Source organism: Protopterus annectens, chromosome 12.part0 (genome assembly GCF_019279795.1).
Source record: "Protopterus annectens isolate FY-2018-M chromosome 12.part0, PAN1.0, whole genome shotgun sequence".
NCBI lineage: Eukaryota > Metazoa > Chordata > Ceratodontiformes > Protopteridae > Protopterus > Protopterus annectens.
In genome coordinates this window covers 4292307-4319791 of record NC_056746.1, presented here as the reverse complement: position 1 = coordinate 4319791, position 27485 = coordinate 4292307, and the positions used below count along the sequence as shown (strand labels likewise).

At 41.1% G+C, this 27485-nt stretch overlaps 1 protein-coding gene across 1 annotated transcript in view; it reads right to left on the bottom strand.

Moving 5' to 3' along the window:
- The window catches only part of LOC122817306 (serine/threonine-protein kinase SMG1-like), a gene marked incomplete in the record, with an annotated part of 2898779 nt that overhangs the window by 903581 nt on the left and 1967713 nt on the right, over positions 1-27485 (bottom strand).

Below are 27485 nucleotides of genomic sequence, written 5' to 3'. Positions count from 1 at the left end.
TGCAGCCAAATTAACAGCAGATGAAATCCTACCATAAGAAGACAAGGTGGTAAGGGAAAGAATGGGGAGAAATCGAATGCCATCATAGAAGAATCAAATAGAGAAAACTGTAAAGCAATTAAGACAATAAGTGTCACTGTTAGAAGAGTACAGAAGGAACACATCACCAAAAATACTCAGACAGGTGATAAAAACAATGCGCAGTATTATAAAGCATCAGGATTTATCATGCACTATCGCAAATAACTAAAAACAGCAGCACAGGCAGAAAATTAAGAAGATACACAGATAAATATCAAGTAAAAGTACAAAATAATCAATTTACTGATGACCTAAAAAGTTTTAGAGAAAACTGGGAAACAAGGTAAAAGGAATTGAAAGACTAAAAGAAGAAAGATACATTTTTGAGAAATACCTACGAAGATCCTGTGGAACATAAAGATGCTAAATGGATAGAAGTAAATAAAGAATAGAAGTTCAAATGCACAGGAAATGGGATAAAGTAACAGCTAGAGAGAGAATGAAACAAAGTTAAGAAAAGCCTCTAATTAGAAGATCCCAGGCCAAGATGTAGTACCTAACATTTGGCTAAAAGTATTAACATATTTGCATGAAGATTTAGCCACGAGTAATAAATATTTACATGTGCACTCCAATCAGAAACCAGCCTGGCTAACAGGAAAAACAATGCTCCTGCTTAAGAGTGAACCTGCAAGCTACCCTAAAAACTACAGACCAATAACTTGCCTTCCAATGACAAACTACACACTGGAATTGATGCTGTATGGCAAAAGGATGATAAAATGGTAATAAAAGAAAGTCATACAGAACAAAGGATCATTTATTGTTAAAGTCATAATAGAGAATTGTAAAGAGAGGAAGTATGGCATGGATAGACTACAAAAATACATTTGACAGTATCCAACATTCATGGAAAAACGTGCACTTACAAATGTATAAGATACACCCTGCACTGATAAACTACATCACAGCGACCATAAAACAGTGGCAAACCACTCTGCAATTAAGCCACGATAAAGGCTAAATTATTATTCCTGGAATAAAAATCCAAAGGGGATACTCCAGGGTGATTGTCACCACTGCTCTTTTGCCTTGCCCTTAACCCATTAAGCTGTCTGCTTAACAGATTAGTTCATGGCTATAATTTGCCTCCCAGAAACCAACGAAGCTAATCTTCTTTTTGTAGATGATTTAAAACTGTGTAGCTCATCAACTGAAAGCACAAAGTACAGTTTTGTACCTACCATAAATGTAGATGTCCGAACAGGATAGCATCTGCAGTCCTAACAAATGGGTTGTCCTGTCGTCAGGCAGCCCTTCGGTCGGCCGGATTCCAAAGTCTGGGTCTGGCCTCGGCTGGTGTCGCACTTCACCCAACGTCATCACTGCTGGTCTTCGGGTATAAAGGCATCAGCCGACGCCATTTTCCTCAGTGTTTCTTGCCCCAGATGCCAGTTGCCCTCTTGGAAAGCTAAATTTTTGGATAAATGCCAATGTTTCCAAAAAGTAGAAGGCAAACACAAAAAATAGTCATGTATGTACATATATACAAACAAATACACCATAAGAAATCCCCCCCCAGCTAGCTATTAGGTGGGCAAATACCCTAGGAATACCACAGAGGGGAAGGAGGGTGGGTAATCCTGACTGCAGATGCTATCCTGTTCGGACATCTACATTTATGGTAGGTACAAAACTGTACTATGTCCTTCAAGGATGCATCTGCAGTCCTAACAAATGGGTAGAATACCATAGCCAAACTAGGGGAGGAGGAAGAAGAAATTATGGTGTAGTTAGGATCCCTTGCAAAACAGCAGTGGCAAACCCTGCTCGGGATCTAGAGTATAGAGGTAAGTTATAATGCTTGGCAAATGTATGCACGGAGGTCCAAGTAGCAGCCTCTATAATGTCCTTGGTAGCCACTCCTCGTAAGAAAGCTGTGGTAGTGGCTGTAGCCCTTGTAGAATGAGGCCTCATGTTCTGTGGAATTTGCTTTCCATGGTAGGAGTAACAGAATCTTATGCAATTTCCTATCCACTTGGAGATTGTCTGTTTTGAAATTGCTTTTCCTTCCCTTCCTGTTGCATATGCTACTAGAAGCTGGTCAGTTTTCTATTGCCCTTGGTTCTGTCCAAGTAGTAGCGAACTGTCTATGTACATCCAAGGTATGCAGCAGTCTTTCCCCCCTATTCTGTGGATTGGGAAAGAAGGTAGGTAGGTGGATTGCCTGGTTTAGAGACACTCTGGATACCACCTTAGGCATAAATGTAGGATTAGTTCTCATGGACACTATCTTGATGGAAGATTAGGAAGGGTTGTACTGCCATTAAAGCCTGTAGTTCCGAAACCCTTCTTGCTGAAGTAATTGCCAGCAGGAAAGCAGTTTTCCAGGATAGGTGTTGTAGATCTGCTGTTGCTGCTGGTTCGAATGGAGGGAGTGTCAATTTTTCTAGCACAAAGTTCAAGTCCCATGCTGTTAATGGTGGTTTCCTTGGAGGTTTTACATTCTTGATTCCTCTCAGAAACTGCCTGAGTAGAGGATGTGAGAAGACAGGGGGATCGAAGCTGTATTCTGCAGAAATAGCTGATGCATGTATCTTGATGGAGGAATAGGACAGGCCTGTATGGAGAAGCTCTGCCAAATACTCCAGGATGTTGGCAATATCTACCTTTGACACAACTTTCTCTCTTTCAGTACTCCAAATGACAAACCTTTTCCATTTTCCTGCATAGTTCCTTCTTGTTGAAGGTCTGCGGGCCTCAAGGATAATGTCTTTAACCCTTTGGGATAAATCTGGGTTAGTTGCTCTTATGTAATGTTCCAGGCAGCCAGTTGCAGAGTTTTCAGGTTTGGATGCAATATGTTGTAGTTGCTCTGAGTTAACATCAAAGGAATCAGGGGTAGTGTCCACGTTTCCCCCCCGAGACATGCTCCTCAGTAATGGATACCAATGTTGTCTTGGCCAATTTGGAGCTATCAGAATTATCCTTGGACGTTCCTCTTTGATTTTCAGTAGTACCTTGTGCATCAAAGGAAGAGGTGGAAATGCATATGCTGTCAGGCCTTTCCAACTGAAGGATAGGGAGTCCACCTTCCAAGCAAGTGGGTGGTATGTCCTTGTGCAGAATTTCTTGAGCTGGTGATTGCGTGGGGATGCGAATAGGTCTATCTGTGGCATTCCCCATTTCTTTGTGATGGCCTTGAAGATGTCCGGGTGTAGCATCCATTTGGGAGCATCCGAGGTAGTTCTGCTTAACATGTCTGCTAGGATGTTTTCTTTTCCCGGTACAAATATTGCCTGTAACTGAATGTTGTAACTCAGAGCCATATTCCATAGGTCCAGAGCCATTCGGCATAGGGGGTATGAATGAGTGCCTCCCTGTTTGTTGATGTACCACATGACTGTGGTGTTGTCTGTCCTTATCATCAATTGGCCTTCTTTGAGGAATGGTCTGAAATTCTGGATTGCTAGTTTTACTGCCAGCATTTCTTTTTGATTTATGTGCAGGTGCAGCTGATCTGGAGTCCATAAGCCTTGAATGCACTTGTCCAGCATGTGGGCCCCCCAACCGAGGTCTGAGGCGTCCGTTGTGATGGTCTGGCTTGGTTGATTGCTGTGGAAGGACAAACCTGGGTTTGACCGGCATGCCTGAGCCCACCATAGGAACTCTTGTTTCAGGCATGGGATCAGTGGTAGTTTGGTTTCTAAGCTGTCTCTGTGTTGAGACCATAGATTCTTTAGATACCACTGTAGCTTTCTCATATGCAATCTGGCAAGGGGAACCAGGATTATGCAGGATGCCATGAAGCCCAAGGCCTGCAGTACTTTTCTTGCTGTTAGTTTGTTCTGCTTTGTTAATGCCAAGAAGTAAAGAGGAAGTTGTTCTTGTTTTTCTGCAGTTAGAAATGCCATCTGTTTTACTGTGTCCAATTCTGCACCCAAGAATGTTCTTGTTTGGGATGGTATCAGTCTTGACTTTTTTAAGTTGACTGTGTATCCCAGGGCTTGTAGTAAGCAAATGACTCTTTGTAAGTCTTGTGTCAGCTTGTTTTGGTTGTCCGCTTGTATCAGGCAGTCGTCCAGGTATGGATAAATTTGGATTCCCTGAAGTCTGCAGTGAGCGATTACTGATGCCAGGCATTTCGTGAACACTCTGGATGCAGTAGATAAGCCAAAGGGCAATGCTGAGAATTGATAATGCTCTGATCCTGCAAGAAATCTGAGGTATCTTCTGCAATTTGGTCGTATGGGGACGTGCAGGTATGCCTCCTTGAGATCTAGAGTTACCAGCCAATACTCCTTGCCCAGCATGGGAAGAAGTTGCTGTAGGGTCAGCATTTTGAATTTTGGAACAATGATGAGTGTTTAAAGCGGACAGGTCGAGAATAGGTCTTCAACTTTTCTCTCTTCTTGGTACTAGGAAGAGTCTGGAATAGAATCCCTTGCCCTGTTCTGTAGGTGGTACCCTTTCCACAGCTCTCATCTTTGTTAATTGAGCTATTTGTTTTTGAGCTTCTGTCTTTTGATTTGGTGGTAGGTTTGGCATTCCTCTTTTTACTGGTAAAGTGTGGAAATGAAACCTGTAGCCTTGGTCTATAGTCTGCAAAATCCACTTGTCTCTTGTGATATAGTGCCAGTTTTTTGAAAATAAGGCTAACTTTCCGCCTAAGGATGCTGCTATTTGTTCCCTGGTAGGCGGTGTCAGAGCCAAGTCACTGTGATTGTCCTGTTGCAGTGGTAGTGGTTGTATCTGTGCCTCGTTGGTTATTGCCTTGCCACTGGCGTCCCCTGTAGGCACCTCCTCTGGTTTGATTTCTGCCTCTTGAACGCCTATTCCTGCCTCTCTGAGTTTTAGAGGAGTCTGGAAAGGACCAATTTTTGGAAGGCCAGTTCCTGCTAAACCTTGGGGGCTGAACCTGTAAGAAATCTTTAACTGTTTGTACAGATTTTGCCTTCTCTTCCATTTTCTTCATTACCTGTTGGGCAGGAGAACCAAATAGACTGACCTTATCCATAGGAGCATCTAATAGCTTTGCTTTAACATGATCCGGCAAGACCTGTTCTTTCAACCATGCATGCCTTCTTATAACTGTGCCAGTCATGGCTGATCTAAATGAAGCCTCCAGTGCATCACAGCCACATTTTAAAGAATGGTTACTAACCTGCTGAATGTTATTCACCATTTCTAGAACATATTTCTTATCTAAGGTATCAGAGGACAGTTTCTTAGTTAATTGATCAAGCATAAACTCTTGGTATTGGATCATATGAAACTGACAGTTCAAAGCTCTAGCTGAGAGAGTAGCAGAGGTATATACTTTTTTACCCCATCTCTAAGGACCTGGATTCCCTTTCAGAAGGGAGAGGGTTTTTCGCTGAGGTTGAAGCTACTGCCTTAGGCCCCTGGGAAATAGTCTCAGGATCTGCAAAAGGAGCCTTGTATAAGTGGTGATGAGTGTCCGGGACCCTGTAAAACCTATCGGGCTTAGCAGGGGCAGGAGGTAAAGTGTCAGGAGCAGTGCAAGCATCATTGAATGCATCATCCACAACAGGAAGAACTGGAGGTATAGCTAAAGGCCTGTGTTGCGGTAAGTGTAAAAAGGTCCTAAGCCTTTTTTAGAGTCTGAGAAATCTTGTCCCTGCCATTGGAATTGCTCTCTCATGGCATGTAAGGTTTCCCCAAAAGAAAATTCCTCTGGTGGAGAGGCAGAAGGAATCGATTCTTCAGCATCGGAATCTTCATAAGTAGAAAAAGGAGCCTCTGGATGGTCTGTATTGTCTGTATCATCAGAAGAGTCATCTGAGGACACTGGCTCAGGGGGCTCTGCTCTAGGTCTCTTTTCTGGGGGTTGAGAGGCCCTGTCTGGGTGAGATTGGGATCCCCTTATTAAAGAGATGAGATCCTCTGCCAGAGTAAGCATTTGGGAACTGGAACTGGGCCTGTGAGAGGGGGGCTTAACAGGCACAGACTTAGCAGTTTTGGCTGCTTTAGCCCTAGCAAAGGCCTTAATAGACATGGCTGCAGGAGGCCTAGCAGCACCACGTGCTGGGGTAGAGACATCCAAAGGGATGGTGTCCGATAAATCTTGAGAAACCACAGTAGTAGGCAAAACTTCAGAGGCCGATTCAACTAGGGTAGAAGGGGCCTCGGTAGTAGTCATGGATTCGGCTGGAGATTGACCCATTTGCTCGGTTTCGGCCGAAACCGAGACACTCGCGGTTTGCTTAGCCGTGGTTTCGGCCGAAACCGCTCACCGCGAGTGTCGGTCCTTTTCTTTGCGTTTCTTAACAATTTGAGTAGTCGGAGGATCCGACGGCATAATGTATGCAAAATCTGAGCCGAAAAACTGTTCAGCAAACTCCGACCGACGCCTAAGCGTTCGTCGGTTGAAGGAAGCACAGGCTAAACAAGCTGCTACGTCGTGGTCTGGGCCTAAACAAGGTAACCAGTAAGAGTGGAAATCTTTATGAGGTATTTGTTTCCCACAAGTTAAACAGTTATTCACTTTTTCTGACATCGGCTGAGGCAAGAAAGAGTCCCCAACGGGGTACTTAGCTTTATAGAAGTCTTCGAAGTAGTATTCGGTAGTAGTAATCTCTGGATCTGACCGACCGGCACTTGCGAACAGCTTCTGCTTCGGGCACCACGCGGCAAGAAAGACTGAGGAAAATGGCGTCGGCTGATGCCTTTATACCCGAAGACCAGCAGTGATGACGTCGGGTGAAGTGCGACACCAGCCGAGGCCAGACCCAGACTTTGGAATCCGGCCGACCGAAGGGCTGCCTGACGACAGGACAACCCATTTGTTAGGACTGCAGATGCATCCTTGAAGGACATCTGCAAGCAGTCAAAACTTTATCAGATGATACAAGAATGTCATTTGGTCTTGATAAATGTGCAAAAGCAACCTTTAAAGCAGGAAAGCTGCAGCACCAAGAAAACCTTGGTTTGAGACAAGAATGTAATACAAACGAACTTGAGCAAGAGGGAGTGTATAAATATTTGGGAACTGATGAAGGATCAATAAAAATGAACAAATGTGAATAAAACACAGTAAGGAACACATTAGAAGACAAATTAATCCTGAAAACAGCACTGACATCTAAGAGCAAAGTTCAAGCTATAAACCAATTTGCTTTTCCTGTCCTAACTTATAGTCTTGGGGCAAAGTTTTGAGACATGAGGAGAAAAATTCTAAGATGACTTCCATGCTTAGTCTAGCAGAAACATATCAGCATCAAGTGGGAATGAAAATCAAACCAGAAGTAGATAAAAATCAGGCAGCAAATGAATGTGTCAAAAAAAAACCCAAAAGAAAGAATACGTATATATAGAACAGTGATTAGATTCATTTCCAAAGCTGCATGACATTTTAGATAAAAGATGCAAAATATTTTAATCTTTTAGAATATTAGGACATTTGCTACTCAACAGGTTTCTTTGCAAGGCATAACTTTCCAAAGCAATGTTGTGCTGTAAAATGAGGGAAAATCTTTATGATTAGAAAAGTGCAGCTGCATAGGCAATACAAACAACTATGCAACACAGTAAAACAGTGTATTCGCTCTGATCACAGATCCTACTACTCAAAACTCCAGAACAACTATAAATCTAACCCTAAAAAATTCTGGAGTACTATTACAGCCCTCTTCAAACCTGGCAGAAAAGATAATCCCTGTATGCTCCTGACCATACCATAGCCACCAACTTTAACTCCTTTTTTACCTATTCGATAACCAAACTTACCAACTCTTTCCCTGCTAGCTCATCATCCTCTTCAAACCCACTCTCTACCAACCCCTCTTCCTCCACCACAAATTCCACCCTCCTCCCTCCCACCTCAGTCCCTCTCCACACAAACCTCTCTTCCTCCACCAACTGCCCTACCATCCTCCCTTATTTCTCCCTCAAACCTGTCCCTGTCAATGCCATTAAACAACTTCTCAGTAAGCTAAAATCTTGCTCTAATGCCCCAGATAACCTTCCAAACTTTTTAAAGTTGGCAGGTGACTGCATAGCCTACCCCTATCTGTATTCTCATCAACTGCTCCATCCAGGAATCTTATGTACCCCTCCCTTGGAAAAAGGCATTCATCATCTCCTTACATAAGGGAGGCAACAACAATGACATCCCTAACTTCCGTCCCATAGCCATACTCTCCCCCATCTCAAAAGTACTTGAAAAATGTAATCACCAACAACTTCTTTCCTTCCTCCTCAACAATAACCTCTTTTGTCACCTGCACAACACGGCTTCAGACCTCAGCATAGTATCTCCTCAGCCCTCTTATCTTTCGACATTATCAACCATGCCCGAGAATCTGGCAATGTTATATCCTCTCTGTTCTTACACTTATCTAAAGCCTTCAATACCATCTCCCATAACCTATTACTATCAAAGCTCTCACACCTTAACCTCTCTCCCACTACGCTAAATTGGTTTTCCAGTTACCTTTCAAATAGGCAACAGTCCGTTAAATTGAACTCCATCTCTTTTCTTGATACCCTCACAGGAGTGCCCCAGGGCTCTATTTTAGGCCCTTTACTATTTAATATCTTCATTAATGACTTCCATTTATTGCATCCCTAATGCTAAACTTGTTTAATATACAGATTACTCTACTATCACCTGCTTAGCTGATTCTCCCTCCAAACTTATGGAACTAACTCAAACTGCTTTTAGTTGCACCGAGACCTGAATGCTAAATAACCATTTAGCCCTTAATTCAACTAAAACTAAGCTTATGGTTTTCTCCCCCACCAAGAACTACACAATTGATAAAAAGTCCTTCATTATAAAAAGCCAAAATATTATTCCCATTGAACTAGTCCCACAAACCAAGCTCCTCGGAGTCTTTATTGATGAACAGCTAAAATTTGATATACACATTCAAGCCAACATAAAAAAACTCACCAAAAGCTAGGTATGCTTTACCGGCATAATCGCTACCTAACCACCTCAACTAGGCTAACCCTCTCTACCTCTTACCTACTCCCCTCCCTCATTTATGGAGCTCCTATTCTCACTAACCTTCATAGTACCATCAAGTCTAAGCTGGCATCCTGCTACAATAAAATTTCCAGGTTTGCTACAAATTCCAAAGCTTCCTCGCACCACTGCATTTCCCTACATTCACTGAACTGGTTAGAGCTCCCTAATCATCTATCTTTCATTCAACTCTTCACTACCCATAAACTCATTTTCACTCCTTCCCATTGCCCTTCATTATCCTCCACTTTCACAATGCACCATCCTGGCTGTTCTCTTAGATCCACCAATCAGAACCTACTTGAACTGCACAAATCTCTTCGCACTCCTGGCCAATCTCTATTAGCCTTCTCTCTTGCATGAAAATGGAACTCACTTCCTCCCCTCATTCGGACTACCCAAAATCATTCTGCCTTTAAGTTGCTTCTATACTCTTATTTATCCTCCACCTGGGAATGCTCCTGCTCACATCCCTCCTAAATTTCCCCTATTTCCTTTCTCACAGTTGCTCTTCATTGTATCAACTGCTAATAAATGAGAATTTATCTTGCAGCTATCCCCCATAACTGTATCAACTACCAACAAATATTATAGTGTACATGGAGCTTCCTCTCCTATAATTGTATAAACTGCAACTATTTGTTCTTGTACGAACTGCTCATATTTTGCATATACATTCTTGTATTAACTGGTAAAATAATTGTATTAACTGCTAACAAATACTGTATTGTATATAGAGCTTCTTCCCCTATAATTGTATAAACTACCAACATTTGTATTTCTTGCACTAATTTGCACATATTTTGTATATACTTTCTTGTATTAACTGATAAAATAATTTTGAATGTACTTGGAGCTTTTCTCCCTGGGCCTCCATTGAAAAAGCACTCAATATGGCCCAATGGACTTTCCCGGTTAACAAACTACAAATAAAATAAATAAAATAAAAGTTCAAGGATCAGATGGGCAGGCAAGAAATGTGGAAAATGCATAAATATAGTTGCAAGTATAGACAACTTCTGAACAACCTCATGTTGATCAGGATCGAATGCAGGAATGGTTAAGGAAAAGTGAATTCAAACCAAAAGATGAAAGGTTAATATTAGTCGCTCAAGACAGTGGACTACATACACTCTGGTTTACAAAGTCCATTGAACATGTGGAAGAACCAGCCAAAAGTAGGTCTTGTAAAACAGAATTGGAAACAGTTGCACACCTTGTTGCTCGTTGTAACATACTAATGGCAGGACGACTGTATACTGAAAGGCATAATAATGTGGCAAGACTGTTGCACTGGTTACTGTGCAAACAGTTATGAAGTAACTGAAAAACACTAGAAACGTGAGCCACAAAGAGTCATAGAAAATAAAGCCTACATCACATGGGATCACCCATTACAAACAGTTCAAAAGACAGATGAGAAAACCAGATATAGTGGTCCATGAAAATGAGACATAAGTAGCACTATTGAAATCTTTACACCCAGTGACTACTGTCTTGCATACAGAGAGAGAGTCAAAATGTCAGGATTTGCAGGCAGAAATGAGAGCAATGTGGAAGAAAGATATCCAGACAGTTCCAATAGTAGGAGCAACAGGTCTTATAAAAAATAATCTACAATCGTATTTAGATATGTTACAGATACATGCAAGTACATACGAATTGCAGGAGTCGTCATTACTAAGCACACTGGGATTGCTGCAAAGAGCACTTCTGGCTGACGTTAAAGACTGAAACCATTAGTTTCATGAACTTTAATCATACTTTGACTTACGAATGTGGTTCACTCCCATCATGGTATTAGAAACCTAAAAGATTTGGAGAAGTTAAAAAAAGTATGACCCTGTGCTAATTGCATGTTGATCACCTGGAGATGTCATGGGGATGATGGATGGAGATTTTACAGCAGGGCTAAAAGTCAACTTCTCACATTCGTGTGCTTTGGTCTAATGAAGCCCACAGATGATGCACCTTTACCCTCTAATGGAACTGCCCAAGAAAAACCTGAGGCATCTGAAGTTACAGATTGATTTGGAGGTACAGGAGAATTGTGGAGACCTGCATTTGTTTTATTTGTAGTCTCCACCACTGCAGTCCCCCCCCCCCCCCAAGCCCAGGACTGGTATCTGAAACTCAGGATCCTGAGAAACTCTGAAGTCTGGGACTGAGCTGAGAAGCTCAGGAAAGTTTCCAGATTAAAATCCACCTTTTGTTGCATCAGAAAGGCGTACTGATGCAGTGTCTCTATATGATATCCTAAAAAGACAATTCTGTGCGAGGCACTCAAGAGGGATTTCTGAATGTTTTTGTGGCATGCCATACTGGTCAGATGAGATGAAATCCAAGTTAAGTACTTGACATCTAGCAGAAGACTCTGCAAAGACAAGTCATCTAAATAAGGAAAGATGCGAGTCCATTCAGTCTGCAATGAGCTATGACAGGAGGTAGACACTTTGTAAACAACCTTGGAGCAGTGGATAACACAGAGTAATACAGAGAACTGATAATGTGTTAAATCAGAGAAATTCCAGAAGCCTTTGGTTATGGGGAAAGTGATTTTATGCATATTTCAGTTCCAAAGTTACTATAAAGCAAACCTGACTGTTGGCAAGATATGCTAAGTAGTACCAAGCAGCAAAATGTTGAATTTAAACTAAATAATAGCACATACTGCGTGATACTTTATTTTGAAGTTTGGTGTTTATCAGGTCTGGAAAACAGATGGGCACATGAACATACTGTGAATATAAAGTTGAGTCAATGGGTCAGATTGCCAGCAAAAAGAAAAAAAAATTGTACTCTTCCCTAATAATGAAGTCAATTCTCCAAATATTTTCTCTCATTGGACTTGTGAGAACACAAGCATGATTAAACAAATCTACAGTATGAAATGAAAAAGTGTCGCTATTCAGGCAATGTCACATGCAGCAGTATCACATGCTACAGTGTCAATGCAAACCTATCCTTTATGACTTTGATTTATGGGCTTAGGAAGTTTGCCGGGAGATCACACACAATTAAAACTTGATGCTATGCCAGTACTATTAGGACAGATGTCCTTGAGGGCCATTTTTTAAGTGCTTCTGGTGCATGAATTAACTTATCCTGTTTGGTGTTAAATTGGCCTGACCCACCCCCATGGCCAATAACTGTATATTACCCCTAGTGAGAACAACTCTGTTCATATCACAGATGCATCGAGGGACCCAAGTGTGGAATCAAACATTTAGGAGCTACCTCTGTCCATTAATATTACAGGGGACAGTCCTGGGATAAATTTCTATCGACCAACCATAGATCCAAGTTGCACTTGAATATAACAGAGATAAGCTTTGTTTCATGTGGATACAGAGTCAGTTTCACAGCAGTAGTATCCACTGTGAAATATACATCTTCCTCCAAATCATTCTGTTGTTGCTGCAGAAGCTTAGATTCCTAGACAGTACTTATGATGCCACTTCACTTGCTCATGTGCAGTAGGTCCATCAGTACCGGGTCAGAGGATGCCCTGTATGCCAGACACAGGTCTCCACTTAGCAGTCTGTCACAGTACAGTGGCAGAACTTGCAGTCAATCCATGTAGGACATACTGTTTAGGCCTGGTATCTCCCAGTTGTATGTGTCTGGACAGATACATGCCAAAGGAGCCATTATGCTCATAGATTGGTCCAGTGAACCACATTAACATGTCAAAAAGGAAAATGCTAGTGGTTCCCAAGACTAGAACACAGTAAGAATTATAGTGAATAGAAAGCTAAAGAACTTACATTCGTATTTGAACATGTTACCAATACATGTAACTGTATGAACTATAGAAAGAGGCAATTCAGGGCACATTCTAGGTGCTAAGAAGAGCACTCCCTGCTAACATCAAAGACTGAAATAATACTCATTTTATGAACTCTAAGAGTACCTTGATTTAATGGGAACCATTCCAGTCATGGTAACAAAAACCCAAAACACGAGAAATTAAACACACAAATGTACGAATATTAAATAAGATTAATACATGTTCTGCTCCACAAGATCTGCATATAGTGAATAAAACACAGCATTACCCATTGCTTACCATTAAGTGGTCTCAAGAATGCTAGTTATATAAAGCAACAAAGAATGTACCAAGCTATGTACATTAAATATGCCACCAGTAAAGTAATCATTCTTTGAGGTTAGTTCATCAGCACTCCTTAGAATTCCAAAGAGATGCTCCACAAGTAACTACAGGGGTGCAAGGCGTGGCCATCATAAGTGATGATTTACCTAAAGGGGAAGACACAACAGCAGCATAACCAGAGACTGATAAAACTGTTAAACAGATTACGACAGTACACGTTCAAGTTGAGTAAATTAAAATAGGTGACAATTCTGAAATATATGGGCTATATTTTAACATCAGAAGTGAAATCTGATACAGAAAAGATCAAGGCAAGAGTGCAAATGTCAAAGTCAATGACATCTCTCTCTTTTGGGTCATTCTGTAGACAAAATCTATGGCTTTAAGCCTATCTAATGCAATATGCAAGAGTATTTGGGAAGGACAATGGGAGGAAATTATGTAGAATTCAGGTTACACTCTGCTTTGGTAGTTAAAAGCAAAGAGCTGGTCTGATAACCCTTTTACTGAGCAACATGGTAAAAGAACCTAACAGTGCTAACAGCCAAGAACAAATTGAGATGGTCTAGGAACCCATGCTAGCAATCTGAAGGCAGCTAGTTATCAGACTTGTGCTGCTGCAAGAAAACATGGCTCTGATTTTCAGCTTGTACCTGCTGGTGATATTACAACAATGACTGCTACTTCAAGACCTGATGCTATTCACTAAAGGGCATTCAACATCTGCAATTTCCTTTGTCAAATGTGGGGAAGTCTTTTAGACTGACACACCTCAAAATGCAGACTGCATTTCTATGCCAAGGTACACATGTTCCCTTAATTTACACCATCTCAAATCCAAAATTAAACACACCGAGCCACAATCAAAGTAGAAGAAACAACCTGTTTATTACAGATAGCTTTTTTATCTAAATGCTAAATATAGGACTTCATGTATTTTCATCTCCGGTTTTCTGATGAAGTCAATTTCAGCATTTGGACAGAAGAGCTTAAATAAACTGGTTATTTCTACTTCAACCGTGGACCAGCATATTTTATTTTGGATTCTTAGCTTCATGGAACACATTTTGTAGTGTGGATGTGAGTTGAAGACAATCTCACTGAGGATGACCTGACATCCTTTTGTAGAACCCACTTAAGGAAGAAATACCTCACTAAAAGAATCACAAGCCTAAAGCAGATGCCCTATGCGGACTGTCTAAAACAACTCCAGCTATACTCCATCACATATTGCCTACTCAGAGGCGATCTCTGCTTAACATACAAGGCCATGTCAAACCCAGAGCTGCTGGACATGCTATACTTAAAGAAATCCCATCCCTTAGAGACGCATGCTCTAGGGATCTAAACCTGGTCATCACAATGAACAAAACATGCTGGAGGGATGGGTTCCTGACCCAGAGACTTCCCATACTCTGGTATAGACTGCCCATACAGGTCAAGCTGAGCACCTCTTTGGCCCTCTTCAAAAGGAACCTTGACCTATCATTGCTGGAGCCTTCCTGTGTCCTGACAGCAGGGTTGCCAGACGTCCCTATTTGGGCAGGACTGTCCCGAGATCAGCAGCCTGATCCAGAGTCCCGCCCTGCCGGTTTAAATCCCGGCCAGCCTCCGCTTTGTTTGCTTTTTTTTTTTTTTGATTGGCCCGTATACCTGGCATACGGGCCAATCAAAAATCGGTAAACACGGAGCTTCTTGTGTTCCACATTAAACAGAAGTAGCTCCGTGTTTAACGATTTTTATTGGCCCGTATGCCGGTATACAGGCTAATCAAAAATCGCTAAACACGGAGCTACTTCTGTTGAATGCGGAACTGCAATGCATTAAACACGAGAAGCTCCGTGCTTAGTGCAGAGCTACTGTTCTTTAATGTGGAACTCTGTGACTTTTTTTTTTTTGGTCTTCACTTGCCGTGAAAGACCCCCACTTTTTTTGTCCCTACCTGGCTGGTTGGAAATCTGGCAACCCTGCCTGACAGAGTGCTCTTCAAACGATCTGGAGATATACAGAGCTGAGTATATTTTTCTGGCACTTCAGAGTTGTGTACTGGTAATTGTTGTTTGACTAATTTTATATCATTGCTGGCTGACTTCAGCTTTGTGCACTTATTTTTGCTTCACTGTATAGTTTTTCAGATCTCTGCTCAAGGTGTTGGTTTTCCCATACCCACCCTTCCCTACTCCTGGTCTTGTTGTTTAAATGTGGAAGCTTCTGCAGTTGTCCACCCCCACTGTAGATTTGATCTGGGACACTCCCCCCGTCCCACCTCTTTACCTCATTCTACCCAATAGACTCCTCCTGCACTTGTTTTTAGTCATTTTTAATTTAATTGCATTTTTTAAACTGTTTGGTCTAACATTGCTACATACTGAAGTGTGCTAGCTTGCACTGCATTTGAATTGTTTTAACTGCTGTTTAGCTACTTTTCTGTATATGTATTAAAAAAAAATACCTTCCCTGTAACTAGTGTAGTCCAGATTCAGATTTGCTGTATCCAGGACTGTATATAAGCTTCTGAGACCCCCCCCCCAGCTTTCTGTGTTGGAGGGAAGCCTTCTAGCTTATCAGTGGGAGTGGTAAGCACTAGGTACTCTATCTACCACATAAGGAGTGGTTCTGGCCCAGAAATTGTAGTTACTGGCCGTTTGGGCAGATTTTCCATCTCTCTAAACTTTCTGATTTAAAAGCCCGCATTTGCACTTGTTTCCCCGCTTTCCTGTAACTAGTTTAGTCCAGATAGAGATTCTTAGTTTCAGCACTTGAATTTGCTTATTCGTGATCAGCACTTGTTCAGAACTTGTAAGCACTAAATAACCTACTAATTACTACAGCATTCAACCTTCCTCATTACCTAGAGGAAAACAGTTTTGGTACTTACTTTCCTCACTTGCTTAGCGAAAAACAGCTCTTGTACTCACTTTCCTCACTTATCTAGAGGAAAATAGTTTTTTATTCAGGCATGTCCAAGGGTCAGCTCCCAGTGTTCTCTCCTGTCTATCTGATGAATCTGGGCATCTTAGGGAAATGCAGAAATTGCCTCATGTACACAGACAACCCTCTCCTCCTACCACCCAACACTACAACCTGTGAGAGATGCACTTATCTAGCCAAACTGGAGGTAAAGTTCTCTCCAATCAAGACTGATCTTGACAGTCAAGAGGAGAAGGTAAACACATGCACCACACCACACTCATCACATTCTCACTAAATCTACACCACCAAAATCCACACATAGAAACACAAAAACATTTGCGGAGGCTCTTAATAATAATCTGCTTAAGCAACAGAGACCTCCAAAGCAGAAATGCAAGCAACCTCCACCCCCCCCCCCAACACAACCCAAATGACACATAGCCCACAGACTCAGTGTACCACTCAACCAAAGCCAATAAGGCAAAACAACGTACCCAACACACTAGTCATAGGGGACTCTATAGTTAGGCACACTGATGTCCCACTCACCAGGCTAAACAAGGAGAAGGTTACTGTCAGCTGCCTGTCTGGTGCAGGGATCCGCCACATAACCCACGCACTCAGGTCACTCCACAACAAGTACAAATATGACTCTGTCATTGCCCATATTGGTGTGAACAACCTGAGATGTACCTCCCTGGACTACATGAAGACAGACATGGAAGAGCTCTCCGATCTTGTAGCCCAGGCAGGTATGACCCTAGCCTTGAGTAGCATTCTGCCATCACACAGAATGATGCCACAGTACAAGGACAAAATGATGGACTTCAACAAATGGCTAAGCTTCTTGTGCCATTCTAAAGAGATCCAGTATCTGTCTGCCTGGGATGACATGGTCGACAGACCACGATGCTTTGCCAGAGATGGCCTGCACCAGTCACCCCTGGGATTCCAGATACTGGCTAAGGTTCTTGCCACCCCTACAGTGCCTTTTTTAGGCAAGGTTCAAACCACTGTAACAGGAACAGGCAAGCAAAAACTGAGGGTGATGCTATTCAATGCTAGAAGTCTAAATCTCAAAATGCACTCACTCGAGGCACTCCTTAAAATGGAGAACATAGATATCTGTGCAGTGACTGAGACCTGGTTCAAGGCTCCAGACAGCATCCCTGCACTACCAGGCTATAACTCATACCACACTTTTTGGCCATGTAACCTGGACCGGAACACCAAAGGCGGAGGTGTGTCCATATTCATTAAGGATATCCACACCTCCACGCTAGTTGCTCAGCATAATGTAGCCGAGGTTATCTAAGTGCAACTAACTCTGGGCAAAACTGCAATCCAAATTGTAGCTTGCTACATATCACCCACCATGCCCCAGGGCTCCCACTCCTCTTTTCTTGATGTACTGGAAAATATTAGGGTTCAACCAAACACCCTAATAATGGGTGATTTCAACTATCCCACCATTAACTGGGAAAACTACTCATGTACCAACTCCTTCGCTCAACGCTTCCTGGAATTAAGCCAACTTCATGCTTCTAAAGACAGAAGTGGTGAACTTCATGACACCCATGCAGATGGACAATACAGTTATGACTACTGAATCATACACAATTGGCACTTTATAAGCACTTACATGAGTGCATGGATCGTGCTATCCAAAACAGAACTAATATGCTATCCTCCAAAAAAAGGAAGCCAATCTGGTGGTCCCCTGCCATAAACAAACTGTACAACAGAAGGAAGAAACTGTTGCACAAGAGAGTAAAATCCCACGAGTGGAGGAGCTCCCTGGTCAGACTCAGTAAGAAGCTGCAATCCCTGATAAAATCCTCCAAAGCTAGTTACAAAAACAAAATCACCACTGATTCTAAAGACAACCACAAAGCATTCTATAGCTATGTCAAGAATTTCAGTGGCAACACTCAGATCTGCTCTGAGTTACAGCACAATGGCACTAAGTATACAGACCCAACTGATATTGTCAACATCCTGGAAGATACGTTCAGTGCTAACTTTACCCCTTATCTCACCCCCTAAAGAGCCCATCTCTATACCGGAAGAATGCAAAGTTCCTGTAATCACGGTTGCACAGGTAAAAACCACTCTCTCCAAAGCCAAGAACACAGCATCCATGGGACCAGACAACATCCCAGGCTGCTTTCTACACGAATTACAGAACGAACTGGCACCCCACCTAAGTACCATGTTCAATCATAGCCTCACCTCAGGCTTTGTGCCTGCTGAATGGTGCACAGCAACGGTTATCCCACTCCACAAGGGGGGTGCCACCACAGACTCCGGGAACTACTGCCCCAATTAGCCTGACGAGCCTGGTCTGCAAGGCCATGGAACTTATAAACAAAGACATTGGTAATCTCCAAACTCTGGACCCCACCCAGTTCAGGCTTATAAAAGGCAGATCATGTCTCCTAAACCTGAGAGACTTCTTTGAGCAGTCACCAAAGCTGTAGACAAGGGTAAGGTGGTTCACACAGCCTATCTAGATCTTGTCAAGGCTTTCGACACCATCCCCCACTCTGGAATTAAAGATAAACTCACTAAACTAGGTATAAATCCCTATGTCACAAGATGGGTTGCCAACTGGCTCAGTGACAGATCCCACACTGTGAAAGTAGCAGACTCCAAATCCGACTTCAGACCAGTGACAAGTGGGAGTACCACAGGGTTCAGTCCTGGGTCCTCTCCTGTTTGGTATCTACTTCTCTGAAGTACAGGCTAACACAGAAGGTCTTTGGCTAATGAAGTTTGCAGATAACTGCAAACTAGGAGCCATAATCCAAACTCCTAACTACATGGGCATCCTACAAAAGGGCCTCACTGAGACAGATGCCTAGTGTCAAAGTCATGGCCTGAAGCTCAACGCCAAAAAGTGCATTGTTATCCCCTTTGGTATAAACTCTGTACCCATGAACTACAACATAGGCGGTAGTATACTTAACACCAAAAGTGTGATAAGAGACCTTGGGACATAGGTGGACAGTAGTCTCTCCTTTGATAATCACATCACCACAGTAGTCAGGAAATCCTTCTACGTGGCACATCTCATCATAAAAGGTATCTCATCCAGAAAAAGAGGTCATTGTTCCCCTCTACTCATCACTCATTAGACCCATTATACAGTACAACAACCCTTTTGGTATGTACCACACAAGACATCTACAACAACCGGAAAGGCCGCAGAAATACCTCACAAAGAGGATTATCGGCCTCAAACAGATGCCCTACGCAGACCGTCTCAAGAAACTCCAGCTTTACTCCGTCGCATATCGCCTACTCAGAGGTGATCTCTGCCTAACATACAAAGCTATGTCAAACCCAGAGCTGTTGGACATGCTCCACTTAAAGCTATGTCAAACCCAGAGCTGTTGGACATGCTCCACTTAAAGAAATCCCAATCCCTCTGAGCTACACACTCTAGGGACCTAAACCATGTCACCACAATAAACAGAACATGCCAGAGGGATAGATTCCTGTCCCAGAGACTTCCCATACTCTGGAATAAACTACCTATCTATATCAAACAAAAATCTCCTCATTAGCACTCTTCAAGAAAAATCTTGATGATTGGATGGGAAATAGGAAATTCACCCCGGGGATCACCTCTGTGGCTCTGCTCGACAGTGGCACAGGAAAATAATTTTCTTGTGTGGCAAAAGCCAGGGTACCTTTTTGGCTAGGCTTGTATAGGCCCGAGGGCAGATAGCCTAGTACCTACCTATGAACCCATGACGATTGGATGGGAGACAGGGGACCAGGGTAAATATTCTAGGAAGAAATAGCCAGGGAATTGTTATGGCTAGGCTTGTATAAGCCCTAGGGCCGACAGCCTTGTACCAACCTATGAACCTATAAGACTAGCAACCTGGTTCTTGAGTGCCTCACAAAAGCAATGCCAAACACAGCAGACAAAGCTTCATCAGTGAAACAAAGGGTAAGTCACCTTCAATGCATCACAAGGCTCTATCCTTGGTCCCCTCCTCCAACATTCTCACCAACACCCTCCACACACCCACTCAACAGGCCTCTCTAATACAGTATGCAGATGACTCCATACTCATTTGTAGATGTGAAAACATGGCACACCTCCAAAAAGTTACTCATGAAGCTTTAATAGCAACGGAAACATGGTTTTGTAACTCACAACATATGCTCAACCCTAAAAAAGCCAAACTCCTACTCCCCCCTCCCCAAATCTCTCTCCTATGAAAAAATTAAATTTAAAGTTCTCTCTCTTGATAATACAACCACTGCAGTCACTTTTCATCGCAAATTATTAGAAGATAGTAGTTGATTAAATTGGTTCAGTATATACAAAATTGCATAAGAAAAACTCAACAAAAAGTAGGGATGCTTTATAGAGCCATAAAATCTTTCAACGACCCAACAAAAGCTCCACTTGCCACTACTTATCTCCTCTGCACACTTCTACGTGGCAACCACATCATTACTAACCTTCAAGCATCACAAAAATTAAAACTTGAACAATGCTATAAACAAAGTTGTTAAATTTGCAGCAAATGCCCTTTTCAGAACCCACCACTGTATAGCACTAAAAAGCCTGAATTGGTTAAAACTACCCCATCAGCTAATATATACACAGCTTCTTCCCATCTATAAAATTATCCAGGATCCATCTGCTTGTAGAGCAGCAACGTTCTACACACGTTTCCAGTCTGTCATTATCAGATGACCAAAAACTCCTGTCTGTCCACAAAACTATCAAATCTGATGGGCACTGTCTGTACCCGCACCATGCAAAGGCCTGGTATTCCTTATCTCTATTCATCAGGACAATATCCTCCCACCCATCCTTTTGAAAGACTCCCTAGCCGAAAGCTGGCTCTGTTCTTTTTCAGCACCAGGATAAACTATATCCTTAAATGTGAAGAAATGCATATTCATACCTTACATCTTACTCCCCCCTTCTTCACTCACTTCCTTACTTCTATCAGTTTTAGTCCTTGACTCTCTCTAAATACACCATAAACATGTTTTTCTCTCATTTCATACTGTAATTTCTGTTTATATTATACTAACTTTCATTTCATTTCTCTATAAAATGGCTAAATTTCTCTATTAAATTACCATCGTATAACTTCTACCTATTCTTAACCAATGTTTACATATGTCTAATCTGATATAATTATTTAAACTGTAGTTGTTTTCTGTAGTATTTTAAAGTGTAAAATTATTGTGCTTAAAATGTTTAATAGTTTGGAGCATTTCTCCATGGGCCTATGCTTTAAATGGACTCCCACCCAGTCAGACTTTCCTGGTAATTACATGTCAAATAAGGCAGAAGTGATCCAAATTCAGTTACCAGCCTGACTGTGCAGATTAAGATGACGGGGGAGGGAAGAGGGAAAGTTACCAGGTGGTCCAGGCCACCATCCATGACACCATCACTAATGGAGGGCAGAGGTGCTGGGATAAGGCTGAGGGTCAGTGCAGGGATGACACGGACATGACAATCCAAGCCACTGATGGTAGTCCATGTCAGACACATTAAGCATGGAAAAACTGTCAGAGGGACATAAGTGGTCCCAGTGCTGATATAGGTGCTCATGATGGCCTAATCCCGCTCACTGGTGGGGACAAATTCCCCTTATACTGCCTGGATAACAGCCCTCTGGATATGTCCCTTTCTTAGGGGATGTGAAACACTCCTCATCCCTACAGAATGAATGGGCAAGAGCCCAAGAGAGTGTGTCTTAACAGCTGGCAACCAGAGGGAGGAACCAGATAGAAAGAGACTATCACAACCTTCGATGCATTTCGTGTAGGTGAGAACAGAAAAAAATGCCAATTCTCTTTCTTCAATGAAATTAGAAATATGACTTGTTTAAGGACATGTGAGCAGTTATATGCTCTAGATGGTTGTTTACTATCTACAGAATGGATGCAGACAGCACTTCCTACATTACTTACTTACTCGGACAGATAACCCATTATTTTACCACACTCACTGACCATCAGAACTTGATTGCCACCACTTGAGGACTATAAGAAAGAGAAAGGCCACCTAGGCATAGGTTCTGGCAGATATATATATGCAACCCACCTTGCTCTTCACTTTGGCATCAGTTCCTCCACAGACCTTGGACTTCTCTTTTTATCCACTATAGTATGGAAACATGGAGTTGGTATAATTTCAAGATATGCTGGACTGGTGGTATGGCAGGGGTACTCTCCTGGAAGACATCCTCTTTGTAGGTTTCAGCTTTGACCAATATAACATATTTGAAGCATCACAAAATTTGGACAAACCATAAGGGATGTCCAGCCTCATTCAAATGCCAAGATCTCTGAAGAAAATTTCAACTTTGTTTCTATTCAACTTTTATCTTAAAAAATGGTTTCCATACTATCTTTCAAATCCTAGAACATCTCTTTATATCACAAACTACAATTTTAACTTGGATAAAAGTTTACTCAAAGAAGACATGTTTGTTGATTTAAGGCAAGCCTTTCACTTGCCTGGCATTCAATCACCGGCACTGTCCCATCCTCTTTTTTTCATCAGTGACTTTCCAGCTGAATGTCTTATCTAAACGGTATTATACATACAGATGGTCTACATTTACCCTCTGATCTACAGTGATCTACAATGTACAGTGTTAAACCAAAGACAAAATCAAGCAGCTGTTGTTGCAAACAAAATTGCAGTCAGCTCAGACAAGACAAAATACACGATCTTTAGCACATTTTAAAAGGCTCAAAAAACATTTTGTGGGTTTCACCTTTAACCTCTGACGCTATTTCCTCCACTTAATTCAAAATCACTCCTCAATATTTCACCGTGTGAACGTCAACTGAGAACTTTGAAGGCAAGGACAGAAACTTTTACTCCTGAAACTTTTCTTAAAGATTTCATAGTCATGGCCCACCTGACCAGCAAGGGTAAAGGGTAAGTAATACCTATTACACTATGGATATCTGTTGCTTGCATACATCAAAGCTTCTCAGCAAAGGGAGTAGCACTCATCACACAATTAACTCACATGGGCTGCCCTGAAGGAGGAAGAAAGGAATACACTCTGCAGATCTATCCATGGGTTACATACCATGTACTATAAGAGCAGGAAGTACTGATTTCTTTCTAACACAAAGGTGCAAAACTTGAGGAAGGTAAGAGTAGTATCAACTGAAGTATGTGCATATGAACTAGTCAGTCGGGCCTGAATGGAAACCTCAACTTCAGGACACTCCAAGTTGCTGAAATTAGTTCTTACCTCAAATTTATTTTAATTTTTTTTTTTTTTTACATTTGTTAACAGGGAGACACTGACTGGGCATGAATCACATTTTCAGCACAGGCCCGGGGAGAAAAACTCCATAAAGATTAGTACAGAAAGATGATACATTATTTTAACAGCTTGTGCATTGTGTACAGTACAGAAGGCAGTTAAGAGTTGTTACAATGTACTGATGTACTACTATAACATAAGCACATAATAATTATACAACATAAAATTACATTGTGAGAAAATATACAATACAGCTGGGTGGCATTACAATCAATTATTTGGATACATTCCTACAATGATTAAAATAATACACTACGAGAATAACATCAAGAGGGGGTCCTGATTACATGCTTGCACAGAAGATTAATATGGGAAGCTATCCAGGGTCAGAACTGCATATCCAAGACTTGTTTAAATGGGTCAGGAGGGGGTTTTAAGTTATTTTTGTTTTCGTTGGACCCAATCTCTAGGGGGATGGAGTTCCATACTTTTGCAATAGCAGAAGAGTAAAGGGAGTCACCAGAGCTATTTCTACTTTTGGATACCTCAACCAAAGCTTTGTGGGTGGATCTTAGTAGGCAGTTCTTAGAATAGCTTTTTAGTAAGCCATGTAATGATGGAATTTTATTTGGAACATACATGATTTGATGGGCTATTAAAAACTGGTTGTAGGTGAGCAGGTTGGGTTGTTCTAGCCCAGATAACTGCTTGATAGCTTGGCAGTGATATGCACTGCAGGGGGAATCAGTTGCAAACGTACCTGTTTTATTGTAGTACATGTCAAGTTTCTTTAAGTCTGATTTACTTAGGTTGATGAATATAGGGGAGTCACAGAGAAGTGTGGAGATCAGGTAGGTTCTTGCGTTGGTAGCTTTGCTGTTGATTGTGAGGTACTTTCTGCATCTGTATAGTGTTCAGAGTTTGTTGTGGACATTTTTTATTGTCTGTGCAATATGGACATCGAATTTTATACTATGATCTATAACTCCTTATGGACCGCTGTGATATGGATGCTATTACCTGAATATATTGTGAATGGTGGAATGGGGTCTGGGGCTCTTACAAGATGGAATATCATTAGCTAGGTTTTTTGGGGTTGAATATTAGCTGAATGTTGGCTAGCCAGTTTCTGGAGTTGAACAGACCAGGGTGGAATCATCAGCGCACTCGACTAGTGTGGCATGCTGGGTAGATTTGTGAAGTTGGTTGGTATATGTGTTAAGGGGGGGGGCAGAGGATGGATCCTCGGGGTACCCAGAAGGAGATGGGTAGGTGGGCAGACAGGGAGTTTTCCCATTTTACTGCCTGTTGGCGGTTGGACAGATGGTCCTGAAACCTGGCTATAGTGGAACAGCTTAGACTAAGATTGGAGAGGGCAGTAAGGAGTTTGGGATGAGAGACCGTATCGAAGGCCTTGGAGAGATCTAGGAAGATAGTGGATACAAGGTTGCTGCTGTTATGGCACTGATTTACAGTACTGGTAAAACTGATCAGGGCTGTGGTAGTACTATGATTAGGATGGAATCAGTGTTGGGCAGCAGTTTTAGTAAGGAAATAGTTAATTATTTGGGAATGTATACATTTTTCAAGTATCTTAGGGGAGATAGGATGGCCCATAATTCTAGTGAGTTACCCCTTTGTGAAGGGGTACTGTGTGTGCAATTTTTCATAGACAAGGTACGTGTTGTTCTGATAAAGAGCAACTGATTAGAAGAGAGATGGGATATGAGATGGCATTGATCTTGCAGTATTTTGCAGGTAACTTATCAGCAACCAGGGTTGTGGGTGCACGTTTACTCAGATATTTATGCATACGGAGAGGTTGTTTTGATCTACAGGTGAGGATAATCGTATCACAGATTTCAGGATAATATCAGTATCATCTGGAAGGGTACACTAGAAATGTTGAACGAATTCTTAATATACTTAAATAGCACTAATGATTTTTTTTAAATTCACATGGGACATCAGTATGGAATAGATGAATTACTTAGATGTACATCTCGTGAAGGATAATAGTAATCAAGCCTATATAGCAGTTATTCATACAAAGGAATCTTACTCTAATCGCTTCTGCATTACAGTACTTACCATCTGGAGCACCACAAGTCCATTGTCAAAGGGCAACTGGTAAGGGCAGCCCGGATGGTGACTAAATTAGATCAATTTAAACAAGAATGTAATTTCTTGCGTAATATGTTACTTAGAGATTACCTAGAAGCGTTAGTTGATGCATTAATACAAGAAGTTACCATCAAGAGAATGAATGGATATTTTAAACCTATTCTAGATAAACAGTGTATAGTACAATATTCCAGTAATTCAATGAATATGAACAGTGTGAGTTTAAATAATGATGAAATCAGCATTTCAATAGGACAGAATGATTTTTCTAGGGCCTTAGTGCTTACCTTTCTCACAAGATCACAACATAATTAAGAGACATAATAGTTAATAATTGGACTATTCTATTAGAAGATCCCCACTGTAGGAGCCATATTAGTGAGAAACCTAGAATAGTCTATAGGAAAGGTAAAAGTTTTAAGGAAATCTTAAAATATGTAAACCACTCACCCATTCATGGTAACAAAGGTATGGTTAAATGTGGCGCTTGTCATTGGTGCCACAAAATAAAAATGGGTGAATCCTTTTACCTTAGGAAGAGAAAGTTTTACTTACATAGTAAATACAATAGTAAATCTAAAGCTGTTGTATACTTAGCTACATGTAATTCATGCTCAGTGTTCTATATAGGGAAAACAGAGACACAGCTGGCCCAAAGAATATATGTGCATGAATATGCTATAAAGAAAAATAAATTGAATAATGCATTAGCAAAACACATTAGTGAGTATAATGATCACCAATTTTCTTTCACCGCTACTGACCATGTAGAAAAAGAAGATGACACACCCTGGGGCTTGCACTTAGAACTCAAAGAATTAAAGTGGCAAATAAGAAAACAAGCTGATATTTGGCCTGGAATAAATGAGCGTAGCTCAATAGCCCCAAGTATTAAAATTAAAAGCATTACAAATAAATAAAATTGTGTGATCTACACTATACTATATGTATCAATTTTGAACAGTTATATACATGTTGAAGCTTATATTTTAAATTTCCTGTATTAAAATATCATGTACATATATAAATACACATATATATTTTTTACATTTATATACATATAGATGTATTTATTAATAAATAACTAACATATCATATGCATTTATTTCTAAATTATTTGGGTCTAACATTTGCTAGCATTTTTAATATAAACTGTCCCTCTCAATGACAGTTTCATTCATGAGCACATTAGATTTATGTATTTGTCTTTTTTATTGTTATATGAATTTTGTCTATTCAAATGATTTTTTAGTTTAATACTTGTAATAGCTGTGGCAAGCAGGATAGTGGGCATAATTAATAAAGGGTCTAATGAAGTAATTAGCATGCACATAAAAGGATGTGATATAATGTTTTGTGAATTGTCTGAGGAAGTTTAACAGAGTAAACAAAAGCGCTTACGGATTACTGTGCATTTACTTTATATGAATAAAGTGTGTGTTTGGTGCATTATCAAAGGACTTATTCCTTCAGCTTGCTGGTTCCTGGTTCATTTTGTTTTGTATTTCACACTACAGGTGAGGATGTTAGTTTTGGATATGTAGTAGGGAAGTTATTAGTGAGGGCTAAAACTGATTTGGTGAAATATTCGTTGAATTAGGTTGCAATATTACTGGTGGTGGTATCAATATTTGGGGTAGGAGTACTTGTTTTACCTGGTTGCAGGGTTTTGTTTATGGCAGCCCAGAACATTTGTGGGTTACTTTTGTGTTTGGATGTCTATATAGTTGTTCCTTATGTCTGACCAAATACCTGCATAAAAAAATCAATTATTTACATTTACCAGTACTCGGTTAATAAGGTGTCAAACTCTTGTTTGCTGGCAGGCTGGACAGCAACTGCCCAGAGCTCAGTTGTAGATGCAGTTTAAAGGGGAAAAAAGTATTTTTAAAATAAAGCAGCTTTTGCCTTACTTGCTTAATTTTTATTATTTTCTCACATTTAAGCTGCTTAATTACGATACATAGTACAAGAAAGTCAGGGCTACAATTAAGCTACAGTGTAACAGCTGTGTTCGTACAGTCTACATTTAATGTGCTGTAGG